The sequence below is a fragment of the Pristis pectinata genome, chromosome 10 (assembly GCF_009764475.1).
Source record: "Pristis pectinata isolate sPriPec2 chromosome 10, sPriPec2.1.pri, whole genome shotgun sequence".
NCBI lineage: Eukaryota > Metazoa > Chordata > Chondrichthyes > Rhinopristiformes > Pristidae > Pristis > Pristis pectinata.
The window spans coordinates 42,169,335-42,183,383 of NC_067414.1; the positions used below are offsets into that span (position 1 = coordinate 42,169,335).

The 14,049-nt window shown below is 39.4% G+C and overlaps 1 long non-coding RNA gene across 1 annotated transcript; it reads left to right on the forward strand.

Moving 5' to 3' along the window:
* The first annotated feature begins 56 nt into the window (after positions 1-56).
* On the forward strand, positions 57-13,012 carry LOC127574850 (uncharacterized). Its single transcript, XR_007956964.1, has 3 exons — positions 57-191; positions 11,725-11,850; positions 12,999-13,012. It is a non-coding gene; the product is annotated as an uncharacterized LOC127574850 (long non-coding RNA).
* The last annotated feature ends 1,037 nt before the right edge of the window (positions 13,013-14,049 follow it).

Sequence of the window (14,049 nt, forward strand, 5' to 3'; positions counted from 1 at the left end):
CTGGGGGCGTGGCCTGTGCACGAGTGGGACGGGCCTGAATACCGACCGAGAGGGCTCCTCGACCCAGACCCGGGAGGTACGGCCTGAGAGCCAGTGGTTTGGGTAAGCAACTAGGCGAGGGGCCAGAACACCTGAAACAGGGTCCTTCCACCTGGGGCCGTCAAGTTTTATTGTCATATGCACAAGTACAGGTGAGCCATAAAGTGGTCTCAGTATCTGGGATCAAGGCCTGAGGGGCAAGGACTGGAAGGGTCCTGGAGAGTTGTGAATGGGCATGGGGGAGTAGCCAGAGCACATGGTGCTGGTGTCTCTGTGTACAAAAGAGTTGCCGGAGCACCTGGTGGAGGGAGCTCTGCATCGAGGGCTGTGACCTGAGTAAAATGGGAGAGGGCTGTGCTACAGGGAGTATGGTCACTGGACTTGGGCCAGGGTCTTTACACCCATGAAAAGATCTTAAGTAATCGAACTGGGGTACCTACATCTGGTGTGGTGCCTGAAGACTTTTGGCTGAGGACTCTGCATCAGCAGGGCCCGATAATCTGGAGGCAAGTCATGAGATTGGTGGCTGGATCCTCTGCATTTTGGTGCAGGATGAACATCTGAGGACAAGGGCCTATGTATGAGGGGGCAGGTCCTCCAGAGTAAGAGTACTTTGCATCTGAGGGCATGTTATGTGTACTTTAAGTAGCGGGCTCTGCATCTGGAAGAAAGCACTGGGTGGAGGACCACTTCTGGGGAGGTACCTTCACGCTCAAGGACTTCAGCATCTGACCTGACACAAGGATACCTCTTCAAAATGATTTCATGAGATCTTTTATTACACCAACCAGGATCGTGGCTTAGCTTCTCATCCAAAAGCATTTCTAACACTGTGCTGGAATGTCAATCTAGATTTATATGCCCAAACCTCAGAACTGCAACTTGAACCCAGAATCTTCTGACTTGGAGGTTAGAAGAAAAGTGTTGTTGATCACTCCAGGCAAGTTGTAGAGGGTTCCTTGCCTGTGAAATTGGGCCCTGTACTCTGGGGAAGGTCATTTATTCCTGGAGGCATGTCCTCTGCATCAATGAGAGGGGCCTCTACAGATGAGGGAGGACTATTTGCATATGTGGGTCATTTAGCCACTGAACAGATAGGCTATTGGATCTTTGGAAGGTCTCTACAACTGGAGGATCAGCTTCTATATCTGTGGCAGGTGGATCTACATTTGAATAGGGCAAATGCACTCAGGAAAGAAGCCTTGCATCTGGGGAGAGGCATGACACCAGGAGCAGGTCAATGAACACCTGTGGAAAAGTAATCTATGTTAGCCTGTGAAAGAAGATTGGACGTTCGCAGAACAAGATCAGTAAAATAGGTTAGAAATTCTGCCTCATCTGGAGCTGACGGTTGACAATGTGCATTCTTTAATCCTATCAGTTGACCCATTAGTTGCAAGGACATTATCTGAAGACCACTTGCCTCTACCAGAGTGGCCAATGAGAAGAATAGTGAATGTAAGAATGAGTTTGATGAGCTGAATGGTAATGCACCTGCTTCTCCCTTCCTTTGTCTCTACGAAGGTCATTTTTTTGTACTAACAGACTGAAAAGCTTCGAGGGTGAGATTACCTGAGTTTTGTAGTCAACTATAACCTGTGGTTACCAGGCGGACACAGCTCAGCACATCATGGAAACCAGCCTCCCCATCATGGTCTCTGCTACACTTCTCACTGCCTTAATAAAGCAGCTTACGTTATCAAAGATCCCACCCATCCCAGACATTCTCTTTTCTCCCCCTTCCCACTGGACAGAAGATACAAAAGCCTAAAGGCAAGTAGCACCAGGCTCAAGGACAGCTTCTATCCTGTTGTTATAAAACTTATTGAATAGTTCACTAGTATGAACAGATGGACTGTTGACATCACAAAGTACTTCATTACGACCTTGCACCTGCACTGCACTTTCTCGATAACTGTAACACTTTATTCTGCACTCTGGTATTGTTTTACTTTGTATTACCTCAATGAACTTTTGTAATGAACTGATCTTTATGAACAGTATGCAAGATAAGTTTTTCACTGTACCTCAGTACCTGTGACAATAATAAACCAATTTACCAATGTTACCAATTTACAATTAAAATTTCAGATCAATTAAGTTGTAAACTGGATTTGAAATTGGTTGTGTGGGAGAAGACAGAGAGTGGTAGTGGATGATTGTTTCTCAGACTGGAGGCCTGTGACCAGTGGTGTGCCTCAGAGATATGTGCTGGAACCATTGTTGTTTGTTGTCTATATCAATGATCTAGATGATGATGTGGTAAATTGGATCAGCAAGTTTGTTGAGGACACTAAGATTGGAGGTGTTGTGGACAGCGAGGAAGGCTTTGAAAGCTTGCAGAGGGATCTGGACCAACTGGAAAAATGGGCCAGAAAATGGCAGATGGAATTTAATGCAGACAAGTGTGAGGTGTTGCATTTTGGAAGGACAAATCAAGGTAGGAAATACACAGTAAATGGTAGGGCACTGAGGAGTGCAGAGGAACAAAGGGATCTGGGAGTTCAGCTACATAATTCCCTGAAAGTGGCGTCACAGGTAGACAGGGTTGTAAAGAAGGCTTTTGGCATCCTGGCATTCATAAATCAAAGTACTGAGTATAGGAGTTGGGATGTTATGGTGAGGTTGTATAAGACGTTGGTGAGGCCAAATTTGGAGTATTGTGTGCAGTTCTGGTCACCTAACTTTAGGAAGGATATCAGTAAGATTGAAGGAGTGCAGAGAAGATTTACTAGAATGTTGCTGGGTCTTCAGAAGTTGAGTTGCAGGGAAAGATTGAACAGGTTAGGACTTTATTCCTTGGAGTGTAGAAGAATGAGGGGAGATTTGATAGAGGTTTACAAAATTGAGGGGTATAGATAGAGTAAATGCAAGTAGGATCTTTCCACCTAGATTTGGAGAGATAAGTATGAGAGGACATTGCTTTAGGGTGAAAGGGGAAAGGTTTAGGGGGAACATTAGGGGGAACTTCTTCACTCAGAGTGGTGGGAGTGTGGAACGGGCTGCCATCTGATGTAAATGCGGACTCACTCTTAAGTTTCAAGAATAAATTGGATAGATACATGGACAGGAGAGGTCTGGAGGGTTATGGACTAGGTGCAGGTCAATGGGACTAGCAGAATAATGTTTCGGCACAGACTAGAAGGGCCAAATGGTGTAGTCTTCTATGGTTTTATGAACTTTCTGCAGAACTGGAAAAGTGAGAAAACAGTTTTAAGTTGCAAGGAGGTGGCGGGAACAAAGGGATCGTCAGTGTTGGGGTGGAAGATCTAAAACAATGCTGTAACAATACGCAGCAGATCAAGCAACATTTTTGGAGGGGAAGAAAATTGAGTTAATGTTCAAGGTGGATGACCTTACATCAGAACTAGCTCATACTGACACAAACCCGGAAGAGCTGGTTATTTGAAATTTTTGACTCTAATATTGAGTCTAAAATGTTCTAATATATGTACCTAATAATTGTGCTGTTCCTTACATTGGGCTTCATTGAAACAGCATAGTAGGTGGGGGATGCAGAAATAAAGTAACAAAAGAGTTTTCTTGTTCTGATTAAAGTGGATTCGCAACAATTGAAGTCAAAATATTTAGTGCATACATGTTTTATTTCATCTCATCATCTATTAATTAGACATCAGTGAAAGCATTGTGTCAACTGGGGGACCTTGTCCTCCACCTGAGTCACCCAATCACAGGTATTCCCATTACTGTCTTCATCCCTTTGTCTTTCTCCAACATAAAAATATACTTGTTTGTTTTTCCCACTGTTCCAATACTGATAAATGGTAATTAACCCAAAATGTTAACTCTGTTTTTAGCTCTGTAAAACTGCAATGAGCTCTATGACCAGCTGAGTATTTCTAGCATTTTCTGTTTTTACTTCTGATTTCCAGTATCTGCATTGTTTTTGTTTTGCTTTTCATTATCTATGGGACACCAGAAGCTTCAGAATGAGGACTAACCACAAAGCATGCAAACATGCAATGCCAATATTATTTATGCATATAACTATGCCATTACATTTTATACCCACATAACTTATTTACATATTAAACATTAATATACCACACTACTTTCCCTCTTTGAAAACAATTCACAGTCATTACAGATTCATTTTGTTGACTGACTTCCTCAACCCTGTACTTGTTTCAACATTGTATAAGTTCTTTGACCTGGAGAATTGGAAGCATTTTGGCTAAGCTTGTGGCTGACCTGTGAATGTTCAATAGTAGTTGATTCTGTGAAAAAATCAGGAATCAATTCATCATCATCATACATCTCAATTGTATGATGTACACAAATACATTATATTCCTGTACATCAATATATAATGACGTATTAATGTAGATTAATACCTGTCTCTGACTAAAATAGATACTTTGGGCCACCTTTCTGTTATGTACCAAATAACTGTTTTAGACTACAGTCTTTCACTACTTCATCGAAGTCCCATTGCTGAGTCATATACTTATTCACTGGCCCTACTCTGGCTTGTTCACTTAGTTGTGATTGTTTTACTTGCCTTGAATCATTGGCTTTACCTCAGTTGTTGCTCCTCCACTCTTCCCTTCAAACTGAGCTGTACCAAGTTCAGTAGTGTGCAAAGACAATGAAGAAGTAACAAATCTTTTTGAAATAAAGCTGGTAGGAAAGTCTGGTGTTGTATGGTATTTGAACAAGAAGTCAGACAATCCATGATTCATTATGAAGCTAAAGGTATCGAGGAACACTTGCTTCTTCAAGGCAACTTTTAACATCTACACAAATCTCCATTCTACTCCATTAGAAGGAGGATGATAAGGAGAACACAATGAATGTTTGATGCTATTATCCTGATTAAAATTCTCAAACAAGTGTGAATATGGTCCATTCTTGGTCTCAAATTCTTCTGGTATTCCATATATAGCAAAGGTTCATCCCATCACTTCAATATTACATTCCAGTGTTGTGCAAGTGCTTACATATCTGTCCTCAATCCATTTGCAATGCACATCAAGGAGAACAAGGAAATTGTATTTTCCTTTTTGACTTGGGCTCCTTGAAATGACTAAATCAGCAATTTCCATGGGTGTAGTCGTGCCTTGGGAAGTATACGTCTGCATTTCAGGCAACCTGTGTACATGGACACTATTTCTTGAAAATTCTTAAAAACATTTGACCTATAAACAAAACTCCTGGGAATGGCCTTCATGTTGATGACATTAGTACATTCTGCATGTTGCTCATATAAAGCATATTTTCTGAGAACACTTGGGACAACAACTTAGTGTCTCCATTAGTCTGATAACTGTGCAATCTTTCCATTGCAGTCTGATTGTAAGCATCCATTTGGAGAAGTCTAGGCTGGGCCACGTTCTCAATGTGTGTTCATAGATCCATTTTAGGAGTACATCATGCTGAGTTGCCCAAGCCCTCTCTGTAATCTGTGACCAGGAATTCCTCACCTACAAATTACAGTGTGAAAATTGTGCTTTCACTATCTATATCAGATGACTCATTCAGTAATTTACAAACTATCAGAAATTACATTTTGTTTTGATGGAAGATATTCAATGGTGTAATCATCCTATGACAGCAAATTAGCTACCTTTCCATCCTGGAAACTACCAATGTTGGATTAATGCTCTAGGACCTAAGATTGCCAATATAAAATGAGATTAGTAATGATAACAAAAGCTGTTTCCAATAGGAGTTGGTGGAATTTCTTCACTGAAAATAATTGGTTGTGCTTACATCTCAATACGGCCATGATCATATTCACTTTTACTAAAAAATTTACAACACAACTGCTATAGAACAAACTGGTCAAACTTTCTTTACATTGATCAAATGTTTCCTGTTGCATGTTAATTGAATTCCCTTTATCGATCTTCTTACGAAGTTGGTGCTAGCACCACCCTAAGTTGGCAAGAATCTGGAATAATAGTGAATCAATCCCAGAAAGAACCAAAGCTCTACAACATTCTCTGATTTTTGGCTTGCATCAAAACAGACCAAGATACACCACCTCCACCACCTCTGCTTAAACATTTAGCTGTTTCAACCTAATGTAATTAAGGTGGAGGTTATTTAATACTTCCTCCAAAATATGTGTATTTTTCTCTGCTCTAACTATAGTGATGAGTGATTATACCATGCAAATTTCCATGCACAGTTGGCTGAAAGATTTTTGCTCCGTATAGCAACTTAGTGCAAGAGTGCAATCCTTTATATATATTCATTGTGAGGTCCTTCTGATAGTCCTTATACACATTCAGCTGCACATATGTGTGTGGCAAATCAAGTTTTGAGAAAAACTTGGATCCTCTAGTACCTGTATGTGCAAACAGGTACTAGCAGATCAGCAAGGGATATTGTTCATCATCGATCATCTGATTTAGTAACCTTGTAGTCACTGCACAATCTTACTGTTTTATCTGTCTTATCCATGACTATGATTGGAGTTTCCCATTGCTTGAGTGCTTTTAGCCATTTCTTTCCAATTTCTGAAGCTCTTTTTCTGTTTGGCTCTTCAAGGAATAAGCAATATGCCTTAGTTTGAAGCAAGCTGTTCTTATATCTGTATTTTTATTTATATATATATATATATATATATATATATATATATATATAAAATATGCTTAATATCTGGTGATTCCTATGTAAGCATCTTTAAAGTACCATTATATTTGGACATCCATGTTTCCAAAAGTGACTATGCCATATTCCTGTGAGCACTGAAAAACTTCTTTCCTAATGAGTTTCAATTTAGCAATCAATCCTTACCCACAGTTAGTCACAAGTATTGGTAACTTAAGACATTGTAGCATAACCTGCAATGCTTCTGTCCCAAAGCCTTCAAAACTGAATATGTCTTGAAACTGACTGTGCTCCTCAGTCAGAGTAAGTGACTGATCTACTTTTTATAGGTGTCCTTCTCCTTAGTGTAATGATCTATAGCTGTGTTGACCTGTATTAGTAATGAATTGCTGTCAATCAGGACTGTGGCTTAAGGTATTGTTGTGTCTCACTACAGTTGCTTACAGGATAGATATATTAATAGGTAAACCGTGTCATCTGCAATGGTAGTGATGTCGTACAGATTCCCTCTTTGTGACTTATTATGAAAGAACTGATAATTGTATGCTGGTGATCCATTGGAAACAGTGCTCTTATCTGTTGTCTTGTTTTATTTAAAGCTGCTGCTAGGTATCTAGTGGGTGTAGCACTAGGTCTCTTCAAAAGGACAATTGTTTGGCAGCCAGACATCTATAATACTTACTTGTGTAACTTATGGTCATGTGATGCTTTGGTTTTACTCCTTAATAGACTACACACCACCAGTATATTGTAATTGGTGATGAGGATAGTATTCAATTTAAACATAGGCCTATATTGGGTGGAAAAAATGAACAAAAAGATTGTTAGAATTTGTGGAACATGTGGGACATGCTGGCTATAAGATGTAATCACACAAAAGACCTCAGTATTATTGTACCATTTTGATAGGAAAAGAAAGTTGGCTCAAAAAAATATGCCTCAAGCACAAGCAGGCTTCTTAAACTATAACAAGGCTTGCGAATTATTCACATCCCACATGCTGAGAATGCAGATGCTTTTCATGGCCAACAGTACTGCTGAAGTGGAAAAAACTACTGTAAATGAGTAGGCTGCAGTGAGGGAATGAAAGGAAGTGATTTTCCTCACAGAAGTATACTTCAAAGTAAATTGGTCATTAACTCAGTACTTTCACAGAAAGTTAAATGCATCCCCCATGCAGAAGTAGTACAAAGTCTAGAAGAATGTTTTAACTCACAGCAGTTTGACATAGCAGAGAGCTAAATTTGGCACACCTAATTAGAAAATGGGAAAAGTAGGTAAACCATTAAGGTGAAAGATCATTCAAATTTTGCAACTTTGGAGAATTTTTAAATTGTGTACTTTGAGACAGGTTCGTGTGTAGTGTGTGATCCTTGTATATACAAATAATAGTATGGAAGTAGAATCAATTCGGGTCAAGCTAAGAAATAACAAAGGGGAGAAAATTTTGGTAGGAGTTACTTACAGGACTCCAAATAGTGGCATATATCAGGAAATTAGATGTACCTGTGGTGGGTATAATATGGTATCCATGGGAGACTTTAACTGACATACAGGTTGAATGAACCATATTTGCTGTTAAAAGCAGAAAGATAAATTCTTATAAATAGACAAAATCTGTTTCTAGATCAGCTCAAGAAAAGGCTAATCAAAAGAAACTGCAGATTCTGGAAATCTGAAAAATAACAGTAAATATAACAGGCAGAATCTGTGGAAAGAGAAACACGGTTAACATTTAGATCTCAAACTCTATTTCTCTTTTTATAGATGTTGCCTGACTTGCTGAGTATTTCCAATATTACCTGTTTTTGTTTCACGGAACTGTCAACTTGGATCTCATTTAGTACAATGAGAAAGAGTTAATTGATAAATTTAAGTTTTCAAGGGGCCTGTAGGGAACCACAATATGACAGAATTTAACAATGAATGACAGTAAAGAAGATTATCAAAAGTTATTTGATCAGCTGAGTAAGTGGGCGAGGAATGGCAAATGGAGCTTAATTCAGATAAGTGCGAGGTGTTGCATTTTGAAAAGTTAAATCAAGGTAAGACTTTCACAGTGAATGGTGGGACCCTGGGGAGTGTTGTAGAACAGAGGGACCTTGGAGTACAAGTACATGGTTCCCTGAAAGTGAAGTCACAGGTAGATGGTGGTGAAGGCGACTTTTGGCACACTGCCCTTCATCAGTCAGGGCATTAAGTATAAAAGTTGGGAGGTCATGGTGCAGTTATACAAGGCACTGGTGAGGCTGCACGGAGTATTGTGTTCAGTTTTGGTCACCCTGCTATAAAAAAGATGTTATTAAACTGGAAATAGTGCAGAAAAGATTTACAAAGATGTTGCCAGGACTTGAGGATCTGAGTTATAATGAGAGGTTGGACAGGCTAGGACTTTTTTTCTTGGAGTGTAGGTGACTGACAGGTAATCTTATAGAGGTGTATAAAATCATGAGGGGCATAGATGGGGTGAATGCACTCAGTCTTTTTTCCAGGGTTGGGGAATCAAAAACTAGAGGGCATAGGTTTAAGGTGAGAGGGGAAAGACTTAATAGGAACCTGAGCAACGTTTTTACACAAAGGCTGTTATGTATGTGGAATGAGCTGCTATAGGAAGTGGTTGAGGCAGGTACGTTAACAACATTTAAATGACACTTGGACAGGTACATGGATTGGAAAGATCTAGATGGTTATGGGCCAAACACTGGCAAATAGGACTTGGTTGGATGGGGCATTTTGGTCAGCATGGATCAGTTGGGCTGAAGGGCCTGTTTCCATGCTGTATAACTCAGACATCGCTTTCAAGCACAATGCAAGACTAGGATCTTAAATCTAAAGAAAGGAAACTATGAAATATGAGAGAAAAGTTCGCTGTGATTGGGAGAATACATTGAAAGGTATGATGGTGGATAGGTAATGGTTAGCATTTAAAGACACAATGCATAAGTTGCAAACAATACATAGTCACAAAAAAAAACAAAGAGGAAAAGAGATTCATCCATGGCTGATTGAAGAAATTACAAACAGTGTTAAATCCAAGGAAGAGGTTTACAAAGTTGCCAGAAAACACGGTAGGCCTAAGGACTGGATGAATTTTAGAACTCAACAATGGAAGACCAAGAAATTGATAAAGAAAGACAAGATAATGTGTGAGAATACTTATAAAAATGGACTATAAGAACTTTTATAAGTACCTAAAAGGAAAGGACTAACAAGGGCAAGTGTGGGCTCCTTACAAAAAGAGACAAGAGAATTTATAATGAGGAATGAAGAAATGGCAGAGGAATTAAACATCAGAATCATGTTTATTATCACTGACATACTGTATGTTGTCGCTTTGCGGCAGCAGTAGGGTGCAAGACATTAAGGCATAAAAACTACTATAAGTTACAATAATAAATAGTGCAAAAGAGGACTAACAAAGTAGTGTTCATGGGTTATGGACTGTTCAGAAATCTGATGGCAGAGGGGAAGAAGCTGTTCCTGAAACGCTGAGTGTGCGTCTTTACATGTACTTTACACTGTCTTCAATAGAAGAGACACAAATGGTAGGAAAATACTGGAATCTATAATGAAGGATGTGATAACCGAACACCTTGTAACGAATAATAGGAGTGAGCAAACTCAACGTGGATTTGTGAAAGGAAAGTTATATGTGACCAGTCTGCTAGAGTTCTTTGAGCATGTGTCTAGAAGAGTAGATAAGGAAATGGCAGCGGGATTAAACAATTACTTTGTGTCTGTCTTCACAGACAAACCTGCCAGATATACAAGAGAATCAAGATTCTAGCAAGAATGACAATTTGAAAGAGCTATCTATTAGTCAAAAGATAGCACTAGAGAAGTTGATAAGCTTGAAAACTGATAAATCCCAAGAACCTGATGATCTACATGCCAGAGTTTTGAAAGAGTTGCCTTTAGAGATAGTGGATACTCTGTTTACCATTTTCCAAACTTCTATATATTCTGACATTGCTTCTTGTGAATTGGAAGGTAGCAAATGTGAGACCATTAGTTAGAAAAAGATGTAAGAGACAAAATAAGGAACTAGTATAATGCCAGTGGTAGGGAAGTTGCTGGAATCTGTCAGAAAGGATGAAACGATAGAACACCTTGAAAAGAATAGTAATAGGACTGAGCAGAATCAATATGGATTTAATGAATGGTGAAGCAGGCTCGCAGGGACAGATGGACCACTTCTGCTCCTAATTGTTATGTTCTTAAATGGACAAAGGAGACTAATCCCATAATACTTACATAACATATACTGGAAATGAAACCATTAAAATCTATTCCCACATGACTTATATACCCTTGTACTCTTATAATGAAGAGAAATCATGGACAAAGTTGCAATACTGGTAGCAACCAGATTAAAAAAAAGTCATTTAAGTGTGCAAAGTGTCTCAAGAATGTGAGATTTAAACCTGCTATTTTAGATAACTGTGCCAGGATAAAAGGTGGTTTTATTCCTGGACAGCAGATCCAAGAGGAATGGACACATCTATAAAAGGCAGCTCATCACCCTGATGTTCAACACCTGGAGGAAGGTGAGCAGCTACCTCAACCATGGAAATATTAAGATTAAGCCTTCAGAATATAGATTCTTCTCTATTCATATAATATTTTCAACATCATAATTCAGCAGCAATTAAAGGATTTCAATTTAAATCTGATTAATCCATCTCAATCTGGCATACTGATTTCCACTATTGTTTGATAATCAGTGATTCAGTTAGTGCTGAATCACGGTGAAACTGCTTCATTCTCTTACAGTTCTTTTGTTCGTTAATATTGTCTACTGATTAGTTGAACAGTGTTTTAAAGTTTTGCTGCTTTCTGATATGATTTTGAAGTTAATGGACAAGTGTTAGGATTTATTGTCTTGACTTTTTCAGTAGTAAGAAGGGGTTAATTCATTCATTCAATATTTTGTGGATATACTGATGGAGTTTGGTATGGTAAATGTATACTAGTAGGAGCAGGAATAGGCCTTCTGGCCCTTTAATTCTGCTCCATCAGTCATTAAATCATGATACTGATTCATTATAATGCCCTTGAGTATCTATTATGAGCATTCACAAGTATATACTCACTTTGCACTTTAAGGAAACCATCTGCTTGGGTTGCATGCCGCTTTGTGGAGAAGCTGCCTGTGAGACCTGGTGCAGTGCAAGCTGGAACAATTAATACAGCCACTCATTGTGGTCCTTGGGCTGCACTCCGGCTGGCACAGTGAGTGTGAAATATCGCTGGAGACCGGCAGTACCTGTTCTATCTGTTGACTGACCACCCAGATCCTACAGACTCTCTCTTCACTTCATGGTGCTGTTCCTTCTGTCTTTATTTGGCTGCACAAACTCAAAGGACAGTGCGCACTGTTGAGTTTGTTACCACTGAGAAGTCTTTGGACTGGGGATAACTGTGCAGCCAGACAAAGAGAAGAGGAGGGGGAGGTATCCATCAGATCCATATGTGCTGAATGGCCATTCCACTCACCTTGGCCCATCCAACACCAGTCCCAACTGACAGCCTCTCCACACCAAGCCATGGGCAGTTAATTGCTGGATTCTTCCCAGGTTCCTGTCCCTTGTCCACAGCATAGCAATGCACAGTAGCAGGAAGAGCAGGGGTTCCAGCTATGTTCCCAATGTTGTCAGTAAAGAATCTCTATATGTATAATGCCAGAATGAAACCTTTTAGTGCTGATTCCATTAGTGCTTTCATTCCTGGGAGCGCATCCTGAGAGCTCTAAGTAAGATTTCAGTGTAATCCAAACTGACTTAATATAGAGTAAAGGTAAAGGGATCAATAGTTTGTCACATTCCAGGTAAATATTTTTTCAAATACTGATCTGTGTTCTTATAACAATCTGTCCAATCTGTACTATCAAACTCCATCATGCATGCTGCTTGATTCCTCTCTTCAAAATTTTACCCAATCTCCATCTACAATATGTACTCAGACCCTAGTGTTCTAACAATGCTTATTCTCAAAACATCCATCTTCCAAAATCCTTTTCTTATGCTCCAAACCAAATTACAAATTTGTACAGCTCTGCTCCACCCACTTGGTTTATGTGGCTTAATCCTTATCCATCTTATTTTTTAAAAATCATCTTTGTTGTGATAACTTTCTCAAAGCCTTTCCACAGCCCTGTCATGAACTGGGTATTTACTGCCTTATCATATCTTGGGGATTAAGAGGAAGTGTAAATATTCTCCTGGATTTTGCCTTTGTAAAGAAAATGAAATTATCGATGTTTCTTTCAGATATCTCAAATTTACTTTAACTACATGCGCATATTAAAATCTTTATTTTGCACTTCGTGAAATACTTAACATTTTTAAATTATCTTTTTCCTTCCTGGTTTCCTGTTTCAGAATTCTGCTCAGAATCGGCTGGTCACCCAGTTTGATGGCTCCATTGTCGCTGAACACCTGGATGAAGAAATGATACTCGAAAGCAACCAACCTCAGAAAATGTAAACTCCACACCATAGGATTTGCTAGATCTTTGTGGGCAGCTTTCTTTGATGTCTGCCATGATTGCTATCACTTTGCCCTGATGACGTGATCCAGGCCATTGAATAAGTGGCCCTCATAAAGAACACATGAGGACCATCCAAAAACACTGTGGAATTTACAAGAAGAAAGAAGAGACTGCTGGCAGGAGAAACTAACAGAAATACTAAGACAGAAACAATGAACAGAGTAGTAGAGTTACCTCAACCAGAATAGTGTCAGCCATTAACAAAGCGTAAGATCATGAGGTGAGAAACTAGGTGATGAGTTTAAAAAAATTTATAGAAAAAAAATCAGAAACAATGACATAGAGATTGTTTGCATATGATCAATACCAAAGAAGATCATTGTATCTCACATGACTAATACAGGAATGTTCAAGGTAGGTACCATTAGGCCTTGGGATCATGAACATAAGATGAAGTGTTTACAGGCTGCACACTGGTTGGAAGGGACTGGAATCGAACTGATTATCTATGATGACACAATGGTGTAGCATTTAGTGTCAGTGCTGCATAGTTCCAGTGACCTGCTTCCGATCCTGTGTAGGATGCATATTCTCCCAGCAAATGTGTGGGTTTCCTCCCACATCCCAAATATGTGGCAATTAGTAGGTTAACTGACTACTATAAATTATCCCCAGTGTGGGCAATTGGCAGATGAATTGAGTGGAGTTGATGGTCATGTGAGAGAGAATAGGTGACAAGGAAGTAAGTGGGAGAATGGGACTGATGTGAATGCTCTGAGACCTGGTCTAGACTTGATGAGCCAAATGACCTATTTCTATGTCGTAAGAAAATATGTGATATAAGAAATATGAAGTCAAACTAAAACTAGCATGTTACTGAGGAAATAGTTACAATGTCTGCAAATTAGCCAGGTCATCTTGATGTCCTCTTTCACCAAGGGT